This window comes from Cervus canadensis, chromosome 11 (assembly GCF_019320065.1).
Source record: "Cervus canadensis isolate Bull #8, Minnesota chromosome 11, ASM1932006v1, whole genome shotgun sequence".
Classification (NCBI taxonomy): domain Eukaryota; kingdom Metazoa; phylum Chordata; class Mammalia; order Artiodactyla; family Cervidae; genus Cervus; species Cervus canadensis.
This window is the reverse complement of record NC_057396.1, coordinates 6,388,510-6,404,978: the sequence shown is the minus strand read 5'-3', so window position 1 is coordinate 6,404,978 and position 16,469 is coordinate 6,388,510. Positions and strand designations below refer to the sequence as shown.

The following is a 16,469-nucleotide window of genomic DNA, read 5'->3' as shown; positions in this document are numbered from 1 at the left end:
CACAACTTAAATTCGGAGAACAGAAATCATTCAACATCTGTTCTTATACCACAAAGAAACTAAGCTAAAAATCATAACAGAAGGACAACTGGAAAATTTCAAAGTACACAGATATTTAACAACACACTTTTAAATAAAACACGATTTAAAGAAGAAATGTCATGAGAAATTTAAACATATTTTGAACTAAATGAAAACACAAATATCCAAATCTGTGGGATACATCAAAAGCAGTGCTTAGAGGGAATTTTTTGAGCACTAAATATATTAGAAAATAAAATAGCATTAAATATTATATCAGAAAAGAAAAAAGATCTAAAGTCAATCTTCTAAATTTTCACTTTATGAAACTAGAAAAAAGAGTAAATTAAGCTAAATAAGTAGAAGAAAAATAATAAATCCAATCAGAAATCAATGAAATTGAAAAGAAGAAATGAATAAAGAAAATAAACAAAACCAAAAATTGGTTCTTTGAAAAGATCAATAAAATTAATAAGCCTCCAGCCAGGATAGCTAACAAAAAAGAGAAAGGATACAAATGACTAATATCTGAAATGAAAGAGGAGACATCACTATAGATCCTGTGGACATGAGATGAATAATAAAGAATGTTATGAACAACTCTATGCTTACAAACTTGATAACTCAGATGCAAAGGGATCAATGCTTTGAGAGCCACAATCTGCTAAATCTCACATACGAAGAAATAGACAATCTGAACAGAACTTTATTAAGGAATCTGAATCAATAATTAGTAACTTTCCAAAACAGAAAGCAACATGCCCAGAAGGGTTCAATGATGAATTTTACCAAACATTTAAGGAAGAAATTATACCAATTCTCTACATTCTCTTTTAGAGATGAAAACAGAAAGAATGCTTCCTAAGCAATCCATGAGACCAGCAATATCTTAATATGAAACTAGACAAAGACATCACAAGAAAAGGAAACTATATACTGATCTCTCATGAATATGGATGCAGAAAATCTCATCAAAATCTTGAGAAATCAAATATCCAAAAAAAAGTATAAAAATACCTGTACATCATGATTAAATGGGATTTAATTCACATATGCAATACTGGTTCAACATTTGAAAATTAATGTGTTTCATTACATTAACAAGGTAAAAAATAAAAATCACTTGATAACATCAACAGATGCGGAAAAAATATTCAACAAAATTCAACACTCATTCGTGAAAAAAATCTCTTAGTGAATGAGGAATAGAGAGGCACTTTCTCAACTTGATAAAAAAAAAATTCTACAAAAAACCTACAGCTAAGGTCATACTTAATGGTGAGAAACTAGAAGATTTTTTCCATCAGGTCAGGAAAAATCAAAGATATCTAATCTCACCATTTATTTTCAGCACTGTATTGGAAGTCCTACAAATCCAATAGGATAAAAAAAAAAGAAAAGAAGAGATACACTTGTTGGGAAGGAAGAGATAACACTCATTGTTTGCAGATAATATGTTCTTCTATGCAGAAAATCCAAAAAGGACTGGCAGAACAACTCCTGGAACTAATAAACAATTATAGCAAGGTCATAAGATACAATATTAATATACAAAAGTCAGTTGCTTTCCTATGTACCAGAAATGAACAAGTGGAATTTTAGATTAAAAATACAATACCATTTAATTAGCATCCCCAAATACGAAGTACTGAGGTGTAAATGTAACAAAATATGTATAAAATTTATATGAGGAAAACCATAGAACCCTAATAAATGAAATAAAAGAACTAAATAAATGGGGAGATAGCCCATGTTCATGGATAGGAAGATTCAGTACTGTCAAGACGTAAGTTCTTCCCAAAACAATCCATAGGTATAAGCCCAATCAAAATCCCAGAAGGCTATCTTATGGATATTAACACAATGACTAAAGTTTATATGGAGAGGCAAATGACTCAAGATAGGCAACACAATGTTGAAGTTGGAGGATTGACACTACACCACCCTTATGGCAGAAAGTGAAGAGGAACTAAAAAGCCTCTTGATGAAAGTGAGGGAGGAGAGTGAAAAAGTTGGCTTAAAGCTCAACATTCAGAAAACTAAGATCATGGCATCTGGTCCCATCACTTCATGGTAAATAGATGGGGAAACAATGGAAACAGAGTTAGACTTTATTTTCTGGGGCTCCAAAATCACTGCAGATGGTGATTGCAGCCATGAAATTAAAAGACACTTACTCCTTGGAAGGAAAGTTATGACCAACTTAGACAGCATATTTAAAAGCAGAGACATTACTTTGTCAACAAAGGTCCGTCTAGTCAAGGCTATGGTTTTTCCAGTGGTCACGTATGGATGTGAGAGTTGGACTATGAAGAAGCTGAGGGCCGAAAAATTGACACTTTTGAACTGTGGTGTTGGAGAAGACTCTTTAAAGTCCCTTGGACTGCAAGGAGATCCAACCAGTCCATCCTAAAGGAGATCAGTTCTGGGTATTCATTGGAAGGACTGATGTTGAAGCTGAAACTCCAATACTTTGGCCACCTCATGAGAAGAGTTGACTCACTGGAAAAGATCCTAATGCTGGGAAAGATTGGGGGCAGGAGGAGAAGGGAATAACAGAGGATGAGATGGCTGGAGGGCATCAATGACCCGATGGACATGGGTTTGGATAGACTCCCGGAGTTGGTAATGGACAGGGAGGCCTGGCATGCTGCAATTCATGGGATCGCAAGGAGTCGGACACGACTGAGCAACTGAACTGAACTGACTGCAAGACATACAACAAAGCTACAATAATCAAGACATTGTGAAAGAACAGGCAAATATATCAATTGAACAGAATAGAAAGCCTAAAAACAGAACCATATAAATACAGTCAACTTATCTCTAATAAAAGAGAAATGGGGAGGGGGTGGTCCTAAGATGGCAGAGGAATAGGATGGAGAAAACCACTTTCTCGCCCACAAATTCATCAAAAGTTCATTTGAATGCTGAGCAAGTTCCACAGAACAACTTCTGAATTCTGGCACAGGACACTAGGCACCCAGAAAGGCAGCCCATTCTCTTCAAAAGGAGGTAGGACAAAATATAAAAGACAAAAAGAGAGACAAAAGAGTTAGGGACGGAGATCTGTCCTGGGGAGGGAGTCATGAAGGAGGAGAAGTTTCCAAGTACCTGGAAACCCTCTCACAGGCAGGTCTTTGAGGAGTTTTGGAATCTCAGAAGGCAACATAAATAAAATAAAATAAAACCCACAGAATATGTGCCTAACTGCAACTGCCAGCGGAGAAGTAGCCTAGATGGTTGTGGATGCCACCAGACAGTGAGGGCTGGACAGGGAGGTGCAGGTTGCATGTTTAGGGTAAGGACCGGGTGTGAATGCCCTGAGGACAATCTGAGGGAGCTAACATGAGATAGCAACTCAAACTGTGGGATAGCCAGAGAGAGATAAAAGAAAAAGGAAGAGAGAACTTTCCCGTGAAAAGCTCTAACCAAGGCGCAGCCTGGCCTGCTCACAGAACTAAGGATTGAGCGACACCAAAGGACAGCTAGCCAGCTGCAGACCGGCCCCTCCCTTCACTGGAGGCAGAGAGGCAGGCAGGCAGCAGCCAGAGCCAGAAGGTGAGGGGCAATCTCAGCCCCAGAGAGGCATCCTCCACCAAACTGTGAGCAGGCTCCCAGTTGCTAACCACGTCTTCCTGGGATGCTGGACAGTTGACATCTGCCAGGAGGGTCACAGCCGGAGATCAGCTCCCCAGAGGAGACACACGGCACACCTGGGACCGGGGAGGTGACTAAGATGCACCGCCCACGTAGGGTACCGTGCTCACCGTGCACCTGGTCGCCTGAGCTGCTCAGATCTGGGAAGGGCACAAAATGCACGCCCAACCAAGTCTGTGCCCTTACGGAGTACCTGAGAACCTGAACCTGAGCAGCTGAGACATGGGAAGTGCACGAAATGCAGAGCCCGCTTTGGACAGTGCCCATGCAGAGCACTCTGGGCCTGAGCTGCATAGACCAGGAAAGCACACACGCCGTGAGCGGGGGAAAACCCAGTGTGGTCCGTACACTGCGAGCACTCCCCACACAGCCCAGCAATATTTGTTTGCAGTGTCCCTCCCTCCCCACAGCACAACTGAACACGTGAGCCTAAATAAGTGACTGCCTTCACCCCCTTGTGTAAGGGTGGAAATCAGACACTGAAGAGACTTGCAAACAGAGAAAGCCAAAATAAACAAAGAAGAGGGAACTGCTTTCAAAGTGACAGGTGCAACAGATTAAAACCCTGCAGTTCACATTGACTATGCATTGGAGGTGGCCCATAGACCTTGAGAACAAGTGCAAGCTGGAACAAGGAACTATCAAACTGAACTGACCCCACACTGCACTCAACAGCTCCAGACAAATTCCTAGATATATTTTTACTATTATTATTTTTTATTTTTAAGTTCTTTATTACTCCTTTAATTTTCATTTTTATAACCTATTACCTTGCCAAAAAAATAAAAGATGAAAACCTATTTTTAAAGCAAATTTCATGCACATATTTTTTATAATTTTTGTGATCAATTTTGTTTTTCATTTTTAATATTTATTTTTGAGAGTCTAACCTCTACTCTAGATTTTTAATCTTTGTTTTTAGGTATTTGTTACCAATTTTGCACCTTTAAGAATCTAACCTTCACTATCTATTTTCACTTAGGGGTGTGATTATTGGCTTGATTGCTCTCTCCCCTTTTGACTCTCCCTTTTCTCCCCCAGGTCACCTCTATTTCCTCCCTCCACTTTCTCTTCTCTACTTAACTCTGTGAATCTCTCTGGGTGTTCCGGGCTGTGGAGAACGCTTAGGGAACTGAATACTTGCTAGATTGCTCTCTTTCCTTTTGGCTTCCCCTCTTCTCCTCCTTGTCACCTCTATCTCCCTCCTCCCTCTTCTCTTCTCCATGTAACTCTGTGAACCTCTCTAGGTGTCCCTCACTGTGGAGAATCTCTTCACCATTAACCTAGATGTTTTACCATCTGTGCTGTATGGATGGAGAAGTCTTGAGGCTACTTTAAGAATAATGCTGAAAGACAGAGCAGGAGGCTTAAATCCAAAACTTGAGAACACCAGAAAATTCCTGACTCCAGGCAACATTAATTGACAAGAGCTCATCCAAAAGCCTCCATACCTACACTGAAACCAAGCTCTACCCAAGAGCCAACAAGTTCCAGAGCAAGACATACCACACTAATTCTCCAGCAAAGTAGACACACAGCCCTGACCATTAATACAGGCTGCCCAAAGTCACACCAAATGCACAGACACCCCAAACTCCCTACTGGACACTTCACTGCACTCCAGAGAGAAGAGACCCAGCCTCACCCACCAGAAAACCGATACAAGCTTCCCTAATGAGGAAACCTTGACAAACCACTAGTCCAACCCTATCCACAGGGAGCAACCTCCACAATAAAGAGGAACCACAGACTTCCAGCCTACAGAAAGGCCACCCCAAACACAGCAATCTAAAGAAAATGAAAAGGCAGAGAAATATTCAGCAGGTAAAGGACCATGATAAATGCAAACCAAACCAAACAAAAGAGGAAGAGATAGGGAATCTACCTGAAAAAGAATTCAGAATAACAATAGTAAAGATGATCCAAAATCTTGAGAACAAAATGGAGTTACAGATAGATAGACTAGAGACAAGGATTGAGAAGATGCAAAAAATGTTTAACAAGGACCTAGAAGAAATAAAAAAGAGTCAATCAATAATGAATAATGCAATAACTGAGATCAAAAGCACTCTGGAGGGAACCAACAGTAGAATAACTAAGGCAGAAGGTAGGATAAGTGAGGTGGAAGACAGAATGGTGGAAATAAATGAAACACAGAGGAAAAAAGAAAAAGAATTAAAAGAAATGAGGACAACCTCAGAGATCTCTGGGACAATGTTAAACGCCCCAACATTCAAATCATAGGAGTCCTAGAAGAAGAACACAAAAACAAAGGGCATGAGAAAATACTTGAGGAGATAATAGTTGAAAACTTCCCTAAAATGGGGAAGGAAATAGCCACCCAAGTCCAAGAAACCCAGAGAGTCCCAAACAGGATAAACCCAAGGCAAAACACCCCAACACACATATAAATCAAACTAAGAAAGATCAAACACAAAGAGCAAATATTAAAAACAGCAATGGAAAAGCAACAAATAACACACAAGGGGATTCCCATAAGAATAACAGCTGATCTTTTAATAGAAACTCTTCAGGCCAGAAGGGAATGGCAGGACATACTTAAAGTGATGAAAAAAAAAAGACCTACAACCAAGATTACTATTCCCAGCAAGTATCTCTTTCAAATATGAAGAAGAAATCAAAAGTTTACAGACAAGCAAAAGCTGAGAGAATTCAGCACCACCAAACCAGCTCTTCAACAAATGCTAAAGGATCTTCTTTAGACAGGAAACACAGAGAAGGTGTATAAACTCGAACCCATAACAATAAAGTAAGTGGCAATGGGATCATACTTATCAATAATTACCTTAAAAGTAAATGGATTGGACTCCCCCAACCAAAAGACAAAGAGTGGCTGAATGGATACAAAAACAATACCCCTATATAGGCTGTCTACAAGAGATCCACCTCAAAACAAGGGACACATACAGGCTGAAAGTGAAGGGCTGCAAAAAGATATTTCATGCAAATGGAGAACAAAAGAAAGCAGAAGTAGCAATACTGATATCAGATAAAATAAACTTTGAAATAAAGGCTGTGAAAAGAGACAAAGAAGGACACTACATAATGATCAAAGGATCAATCCAAGAAGAAGATATAACAGTTATAAATATATATGCACCCAACGTAGGAGTAGCGCAATATGTAAGGCAAATGCTAACAAGTATGAATGGGGAAATTAGCAGTAACATAATTATAGTGGGAGATTTTAATACCCCACTCACACCTATGGATAGATCAACAAAACAGAAAATCACCAAGGAAACACAAACTTTAAATGATACAATGGACCAGTCAGACCTAATTGATATCTAAAGGACATTTCAACCCCAAACAATGAATTTCACCTTTTTCTCAAGTACACATGGAAACTTCTCCAGGGAGATAACATCCTAACCATAAGTCTATCCTTAGTAAATTCAAAACAAGTGAAATCATTCCAAGCATCTTTTCTCATCACAATGTGCTAAGAGTAGATGTCAACTACAGGAAAAAAAAGTATTAAAAATACAAACATATGCAGGCTAAACAACATGCTTATAAACAACCAACAAATCACAGAAGAAATCAAAAAAGAAGACAAAATATGCATAGAAACAAATGACAATGAAAACACAACAACCCAAACCCTATGGGATTCAATAAAAGCAGTGCTAATGGGAAGGTTCATAGCTATATAAGCTTACCTCAAGAAACAAGAGAAAAATAAACTAAATAACCTAATTTTACACATAAAGCAAGGAAGAAATGAAGAACCCCAGAGTTAGTAGAAGGAAATAAATCATAAAAATTAGGGCAGAAATAAATGAAAAAGAAACAAAGGAAACTGTAGCAAAAATCAACAAAACTAAAAGCTGGTTCTTTGAGGAAATAAATAAAATAGACAAACCATTAGCTAGACTCATCAAGAAAAAAAGGGAGAAGAATCAAATCAACAAAATTAGAAATGAAAATGGAAGAATCACAACAGACAACACAGAAATGAAAAGGATCATAAAAGACTACTATCAGCAACTATATGCCAATAAAATGGACAACTTGGAAGAAATGGACGAATTCTTAGAAAAGTATAACCTTCCAAAACTGAACCAGGAAGAAATAGAAAATCTTAACAGACACATCACAAGCACAGAAATCAAAACTGTAATCAAAAATCTTCCAACAAACAAGAGGCCAGGATCAGATGGCTTCACAGGTAAATTCTACCAAAAATTTAGAGAAGAGCTAACACCTATCCTTAAACTATCCTCAAACCTATCCTCAAACCCCCAGAAAATTGCAGAGGAAAGTAAATTGCCAAACCCATTCCATGTGGCCACCATCACCCTAATACCAAAACCAGACAAAGATGCCACAAAAAAAGAAAACTACAGGCCAGTATCACTGATGAACATAGATGCAAAAATCCTCAACAAAATTCTAGCAAACAGAATCCAACAACATATTAAACAGATTATACATCATGACGAAGTGGGCTTTATCCCAGGGATGCAAGGATTCTTTAATATCCACAAATCAATCAATGTGATACACCACATTAACAAATTGAAAGATAAAAATTACATGATTATCTCAATAGATGCAGAGAAAGCCTTTGACAAAATTCAACATCCATTTATGATAAAAACCAGAAAGCAGGAATAGAAGGAACATACCTCAACATAATAAAAGCCATATATGATAAACCCACAGCAAACTTTATCTTCAATGGTGAAAAATTGAAAGCATTTCCCCTAAAGTCAGGGACAAGACAAGGATGCCCACTCTCACCACTACTATTCAACATAGTTTTGGAAGTTTTAGCCACAGCAATCAGAGAAGAGAAAGAAATAAAAGGAATCCAGATTGGAAAGGAAGAAGTAAAACTCTCACTGTTTGCAGATGACATGATCCTCTACATAGGAAAACCTAAAGACATCACCAGCAAATTACTATACCTAATCAGTGAATATAGTAAAGTTGCAGGATATAAAATTAATACACAGAAATCCTTTGCATTCCTATACACTAACAATGAGAAAACAGAAAGAGAAATCAAGGAAACAATTCCATTCATCATTGCAACAAAAAGAATAAAATACTTAGGAATAAATCTACCTAAAGAAACAAAAGACCTATATACAGAAAACTATAAAACACTGATGAAAGAAATCAAAGAGGACACAAATAGATGGAGAACTATACCATGTTCATGGATTGGAAGAATCAATACAGCAAAAATGAGTATACTACCGAAAGCAATCTATAGATTCAATGCACTCCCTATCAAGCTACCAATGGTATTTTTCACAGAACTAGAACAAATAATTTCACAATCTGTATGGAAACACACACAAAAAAAAAAACCTCAAATAGCCAAAGCAATCTTGAGAAAGAAGAATGGAACTGGAGGAATCATCCTGCCTGACTTCAGACTATACTACAAAGCTACAGTCATCAAGAGAGCATGGTACCGGCAAGAGACAGAAATATAGATCAATGGAACAAAACAGAAAGCCCAGAGATAAATCCACACATCTATGGACACTTTATCTTTGACAAAGGAGGCAAGAACATACAATGGAGAAAAGACAATCTCTTTAACAAGTGATGGTGGGAAAACTGGTCAACCACTTGTAAAAGAATGAAACTAGAACACTTTCTAACACCATACACAAAAATAAACTCAAAATGGATTAAAGATCTAAACATAAGACCAGAAACTATAAAACTCCTAGATGAAAACACAGGCAAAACACTCTCTGACATAAATCACAGCAGTTTCCTCTATGACCCACCTCCAAGAGTAATGGAAATAAAGGCAAAAACAAACAAATGGGACCTAATTAAGCTTAAAAGCTTTTGCACAATGAAGGAAACTATAAGCAAGGTGAAAAGACAGCCTTCAGAATGGGAGAAAATAATAGCAAATGAAGCAACTGACAAAGAATTAATCTCAAAAATATACAAGCAGCTTATGAAGCTCAATACCAGAAAAATAAACACCCCAATCAATAAATGGACCAAAGAACTAAACAGACATTTCTCCAAAGACATGCAGATAGCTAACAAACACATGAAAAGATGCTCAGCACCACTCATTATCAGAGAAATGCAAGTCAAAACCACAATGAGGTACCATCTCCCGCCAGTCAGAATGGCTGCTATCCAAAAGTCTAAAACAATAAATGCTGGAGAGGGTGTGGAGAAAAGGGAACCCTCTTACACCGTTGGTGGGAATGCAAACTAGTACAGCCACTATGGAGAACAGTGTGGAGTTTCCTTAAAAAACTGGAAACAGAACTGCCATACGGCCCAGCAATCCCAATTCTGGGAATACACACTGAGGAAACCAGAACTGAAAGAGACACGTGTACCCCAATGTTCATCACAGCACTGTTTACAATAACTAGGACATGGAAGCAACCTAGATGTCCATCGGCAGACAAATGGATAAGAAAATTGTGGTACAAATACACAATGGAATATTACTCAGCTATTAAAAAGAATGCATTTGAATCAGTTTTAATGAAGTGAATGAAACTGGAGCCTATTTTACAGAGTGAAGTAAGTCATAATGAAAAACACCAATACAGTATATTATCACATATATAAGGAATTTAGAAAGATGGTAACTATGACCCTCTATGTGAGACAGCAAAAGAGACACAGAGATAAAGAACAGACTTTTGGACTCTGTGGGAGAAGGCAAGGGTGGGATAATTTGAGAGAATAGCTTTGAAACATGTATATTATCCTATGTGAAACAGATCGTCAGTCTAGGTTCGATGCATGAGACAGGGTGCTCAGGGCTGGTGCACTGGGATGACCCTGAGGGATGGGATGGGGAAGGAGGTGGGAGGGGGATTCAGGATGAGGGACACATGTACACCTGTGGCTGATTCATGTCAATGTATGGCAAAAACCACTACAGTACTGTAATTAGCCTCCAATTAAAATAAATAAATCAATTAAAAAATAAAAGAGAAATGGTACTACAATAGAAATAAGATAGTCTCTTCACAAATAGTACTAGAAATCCCTGGACATCCATATGCAAAAAAATCAGTCTTGACACAGACATTACACCCTTCACAAAAATCTACTCAAAATGGATCAGAAAACTAAACATAAAATGCAAAACTATAAAACTACTAAAAGATAACGTAGGAGAAAATCCACATGACCTTGAGTTTGATGACATTTTTCAGATATAATACCCAAGTCATAATCCATGAAAGAAAGAATTGAGAAACCATATTTCATTAAAAATGAATTTGTCTACTATGTAAAGATACTACCAAAAGAACAAAAAGACAGAGTGGGAGAAAATATTTGCAAAATACCTATTAGATAAATGTCTGTTATCCAAAAAACAAACAAAAATAATCCACAAAAAACCTTTTAAAGCTCAACAGAAAGAAAACCCAATTAAAAAATGGGCCAAAAACTGTAATAAACACATCACCAAAGAAGATATATAGATGTCAAACAAGCATATGAAAATATACTTCACATAATATGTCATCAGGGAAATTTAAGTCAAAACAACAATGAACTGCCACTACACACCTGTTAGAATGGAGAAATCTGAAGCACTAGAAACACAAATGCTGGCAAGGACATGGAATAAGATGAATTCTCAATTATTGCCAGTGGGAATGTAAAATGATACAGCCACTTTGGAAGACAATTTGGTGGTTTCTTCTAAAACTAAACATACTCTTACCACACCACCAAGCCACCACACCCCTTGGCATTTGCTGTGCTGCTGCTGTTTAATTGCTAAGTCACGTTCAGCCTTTTTGCGACCCCTTGGACTGCAGCCTGCCAGACTCCCCTGACCATGGGATTTCCCAGGCAAGCATAGTGGAGTGGGTTGCCATTTTCTTCTCCAGGGGATCTTTTTGACACAGGGATCAAACCCACAACTTCTGCTTTGGTAGGCGAGTTCTATACCACTGAGCCACCAGGAAAGCCTGATATTTGCCCTGAGGAGTTGAAAACTGATGTTCACACAAATACTTGCAGACAAATCTTTAGAGCAACTTTATTCATAATTGCCAAAACCTGGAAGCAACCAAGGTGTCCTTCAGCAGATGAACAGATAAACAAACTGTGGTATATTCAGACAATGAAGTGTTATTCAGCACTAAAAAGAAATGAGCTTTTCACATGGAGGAAGTTTCAATGCATATTTGCTAAGGGAAAAAGCTAACCTGAAAAGGCTTCCTACTGTATGATTCCAACTATATGACATTCTGGAAAAGGCAAAACTATGGGGACAATATAAATATTAGTGGTTGACAGGAGTTGGGGATGAGGAAGGGATGAACAGGAAGAGCACAAAGGATTTGGGGAGGCAGTGAAAATACTCTGTATGAAACTCTAACCGTGGATACATGTCATCAAACATTTGTCCAGATCCACCCAATGGTACAAAACCAAGCGTGAACCCTCATGTAAACTATGGACTTTCAGTGATTAGGGTGTGTTGATGCAGATTCATCAGTTGCAACAAACATACTACTCTGGTGGAGGATTCTGATCATAAGCTATGCCTGTGCAACCACGGGAGGTACATGGAAAATCTCTGTACCTTCCTCTCGATTTTGCTATAAATCTAAAATTGCTCTTAAAAATGATCTTTTACAAATTTGAATGTTCATCATTTCATACCATGGAGAATGATGCTACCACATCAGTTTTCATTTTTAGACTATGACACTAACTCCACTGAACTTCAGAAAGAAATATGCTATTCTTAAAAATACTTCATTTCTGTTCTGTTTCCTCTGTGATCTGCTTATGATGTGCTCAGACGCTCAGTCGTGTCTGACTTTTTGTGACCCCATGGATTGCAGCCTGCAAGCTCCTCTATCCATGGGACTCTCCTGGCAAGAATACTGGAGCGGGTTGCCATTTCCTCCTCCAGGGGATCCTCCCAACTGAGAGATGGAACCCTCGTCTCTTATGTCTCCTGCATTGGCAGGTGGGTTCTTTACCACTAGGACCACCTGGGAAGACTGTTTATGAGAATGTCTTTCTAATTCTAAAGACTTCCCCACCATCCCCAGCATCTGTCAGATGGGTCAAGTGACCAGTTGTCCAGGCATGACTCATTAACATATAATATATAATAACTTGTTAAATGCATGCTAATTGATAGAATGTCCCTTTCCTCCACTACACGAAAAACTCCATGAGTGCTAAAGCTAGTTAGGTCTGTCCTGTTTTACTTTTCAACCAGTACCTAGTATAGTCGCTGGCATACAGCAGGTGCTCAATAAATATTTGGTTAATTAATGCAAAAACAAAAATTAGCTGAACATAGAGTATATTATGCTAAATGAAATAAGCCAGATGGAGATTAATACCACAGGTATCATTTACATGTGGAATTAAAAAAATAAGTTGAATTTACAGAAACACAGAACAGAGAAGTGGTTACCAGTGGCTACAGGGTGGGGGAAAATAGGGAGAGACTGGTAAAAGGATACAAACCTTCAGGTATAAGGTGAATAAGGTCTGAGGATCTAATGCATAACACTGTGACTACAATTGATAACATTGTATAACATTATATAACTGAAATTTGCCAAGAGAGTAGAACTTAAATATCCTTGCCAAAAAGAAAGGCAAATATGTGCGGTATGTTCAAAAAGTAACATACTTGATGGGGAGGAATTCTTTCACCATGCACCTATAATATAAAATCATTACAAGGTATACTTTAAATATCTTATAATTTTATTTGTCACTTATACCTCAATTAAGATAGAAAAATGAGGCATAATGTAATATAATTAAAAATCCATCAATACCTACTTAGCCTCGTATCTTCTAAACACTATGTTTCAGCTATATTAACAATATTTCCCAACCCTATGCCATCAAATGTATTCACTACAAATGCTGTCACAGTGTAAAATATGCAAAGAATAAGAGCTTGGCATCATTTGTTATGACTGGTTCTCTTAGCAAACAATCATACACTGAATGTTTAGTATTCCTAGCATTGAGCAAGTCACAGTGCATACTGAGGTAAGCCAGTGAGAAATTATCTTTTCCTTCTTAACACAAGGCCTGCATTTATAGGACTGGCAGGTCATTATGACTTCTCCTTGAAAGGCATTAAGGCAATTTCTGACCACTCCCTGGTTCACTCCAAGTATTAGTAAAGGAATGCAATGGGCTATTCAAGCAACTATTTTTTGGCTAATATATATATTTTTTTTTTCCAGCTTAAGAGGTCATTTCTCTCCTCCGCATACTCCTACTTCCTGAAGGATGTCTTTTTTCTCTGCCTCTTCTCTTTTCTGTCTCATACCAAGGGAAATTCAGTTTCCTGAGTAACTTCTCCATTAGCAATATTGTCTCCCACTTCTAACTTGGAGGAGGGGTGGGGAAACTGGATGTGTCTTTTCATTGCAGCCCTAAATGTGGTGTTAGTATCATCCATCCATTTACATTACACACTTTCAATCACCCTTGATATTGCATTCTCCATTAGGATTCCCTTCTACCTTCTTAGAAAGTTTTCTCACTTGGCTCACATTTTTTTCTTCCAACCCTCTATTGTTTCTTTGTGAGGCTGAAACTGAATTTCCTGTTATGAGAAAGAAAGTGTAGTGGTGGAAGGCATAGATTCTGGGGTCAAACACCTTGGATTTGAATCCTATTCCACTACTTCTTGTGATTTAAGGCAATTTACAAAGGCAGTTTCCTCATTTATAAACTGAAAGTGATGATAATGTCTACACCATATGACTTAAAAGGGTCAAGACCAATACAACATTTAAATAGTCACAGGCACATAGAAAGCACTCCTGAAAGCCATTATCATCATTATCCTTGGTATTTAATATTCATATTGTTGACGATGACATTCAATTTCTGGACATACTGGCATCCACACATAGTTCTACCCTGAAGTTGTTCATCACACAGCCCTATTTCACTCTAAGATTTCAAACTGGGTATTTCTCTTCAATTACAAATATTCTTCTACTCAACTTTCTCACTCTCGAAAACTCAAAGAACCTTCTATTTTCTTGCCTTAAATGACTGATTCAAGCAAACACTGGCAATCAACCTTCTTAACCTTTAACTCTAATAATTTCCTAATATGGATCTTCAAGTCTTAGTCTAATCTTAATCTCATCAGTTTTCCTTGAATTTATACACTTAACAAGTTCTTCTCAATGTCCAGAGATCAATAATTTTACTTGTCATTTAACAGCCAAATGATTTATCAACTTTTATCTTGAGCTCCTCTTCATAAACAATTTTGAATAAAGGTACTTCATTTCTATTACTCAAAATTAAAACAGAACCATGCCAACAGTAGTGGTCCAACAAATGCCTTGTCATTGCAAATTTGGGAAGACATCTTTTATGTTTAGGATGCTATTCTGATAATAATGATGTGAAAACATTTATATTTTAATTAGAGTATTCTTGGTCCTATATGCACTTTTGAAGTAACTTTCAAGAATTAAGTAGCATTTGTCATATACCTACTTTTGCATACCATCTCTGATTTATAGGCACTGCAGTGAAAGAAAATCTAACTTATGTTGACTAACAATCAGCTACCAACTAATTGTATGCTCTTTAGAAACTTAGATATGTGTCTTTAGGACTTGTGTATCTGTAGAAAGAGAGAGTTGGGCTGGAATAACTTGGCTTTTGGGGGACTCCAACAGGGTCATTCACTTAAGAATTAGACTAATAAAACTATAAGTATAAAGAAAATCACATTAATGCAGAGGGGAATGTTCAGGAAACCAGGATCAAAGTCAGATGGGAACAGTAACTTCAATTACCCACTGGAGAATCAACTCTTCCACACAAAGGGCTTCAAACTGTAACTATGACTAAATGATGTCAGTGGAAAGTTAAGACTACCCTCAGTCATCCCATTTTCTCACATGGCCTCTTGTCACAGCACCTCAACTAATTTAAAATGCAGTTAAAGTCCCCTGAAGTTTAATACATATGCTCAATATCAGTGAAATACATCCATCCTTCGTGGGAAACAATCATGTTCTAGGAACGCATAAGAGCAATTACTTTTTTTGAAGCATTAATTTCAGTAGGAGGGGTACATATACCATTAATAGATGAGAATCATTTTCACTAAAAGGGCATAATAGTTATGAAGAATTATATGTTAGCAATCTATAGCGATAGTGAATTTGTTAAACATCTTTTGGGTTAATATTCTTTTAGGGTAAATGTGTATTAAATATGCATGTCAACTCCTTTGAATGCTCCCTTAAGGTAAAAATTCCCCACTCCCTCCTTTCCTACTTATATGTAGAGGACTCCTGAAATCAGAAAACTCACAAACAGGCAGCAAAAAAGCAGACATTCAGATCTTTGGTCCCTTGTCTAGGTGTGATCTCAGAACTCCAGAGATAACCCTAAATTCATGTCCGCTTGTTATAAAATACACTTATTGCTAGAATTCAAATGTGAAATGATGTCTAAGTGCATTTCTATCTTCAAATATAAATGTGCTTGGCTGCTTAGAGTTTAGTGTAGATAAAAAGGATGAAATTAAAACATATATTTTATAAAAGTTCAAATATGAAATACATTATGCAAATCAATCTAAAATCATTAGGTAAATATGTAATTTAGATGATTTTAAAAATATGAAAGCCTTACTTAAAGCAAAATATTTCTGCAGAAATTAAATTACTGTGGAGTTCAAATTCTTCTTTTGCTTTAAATTGTTTGCACTAAACAAAAAGGGAACTTTAAACATTTTTTTCTATAATTACCATTATATAATTATTACA

The 16,469-nt window shown here is 37.3% G+C and overlaps 1 protein-coding gene across 2 annotated transcripts in view; it reads right to left on the bottom strand.

Annotated features, from left to right (window-relative positions):
• PGR (progesterone receptor) overlaps positions 1 to 16,469 on the bottom strand; it is a 112,411-nt gene that overhangs the window by 91,338 nt on the left and 4,604 nt on the right. The gene's annotated exons all lie outside the window — the stretch shown is intronic.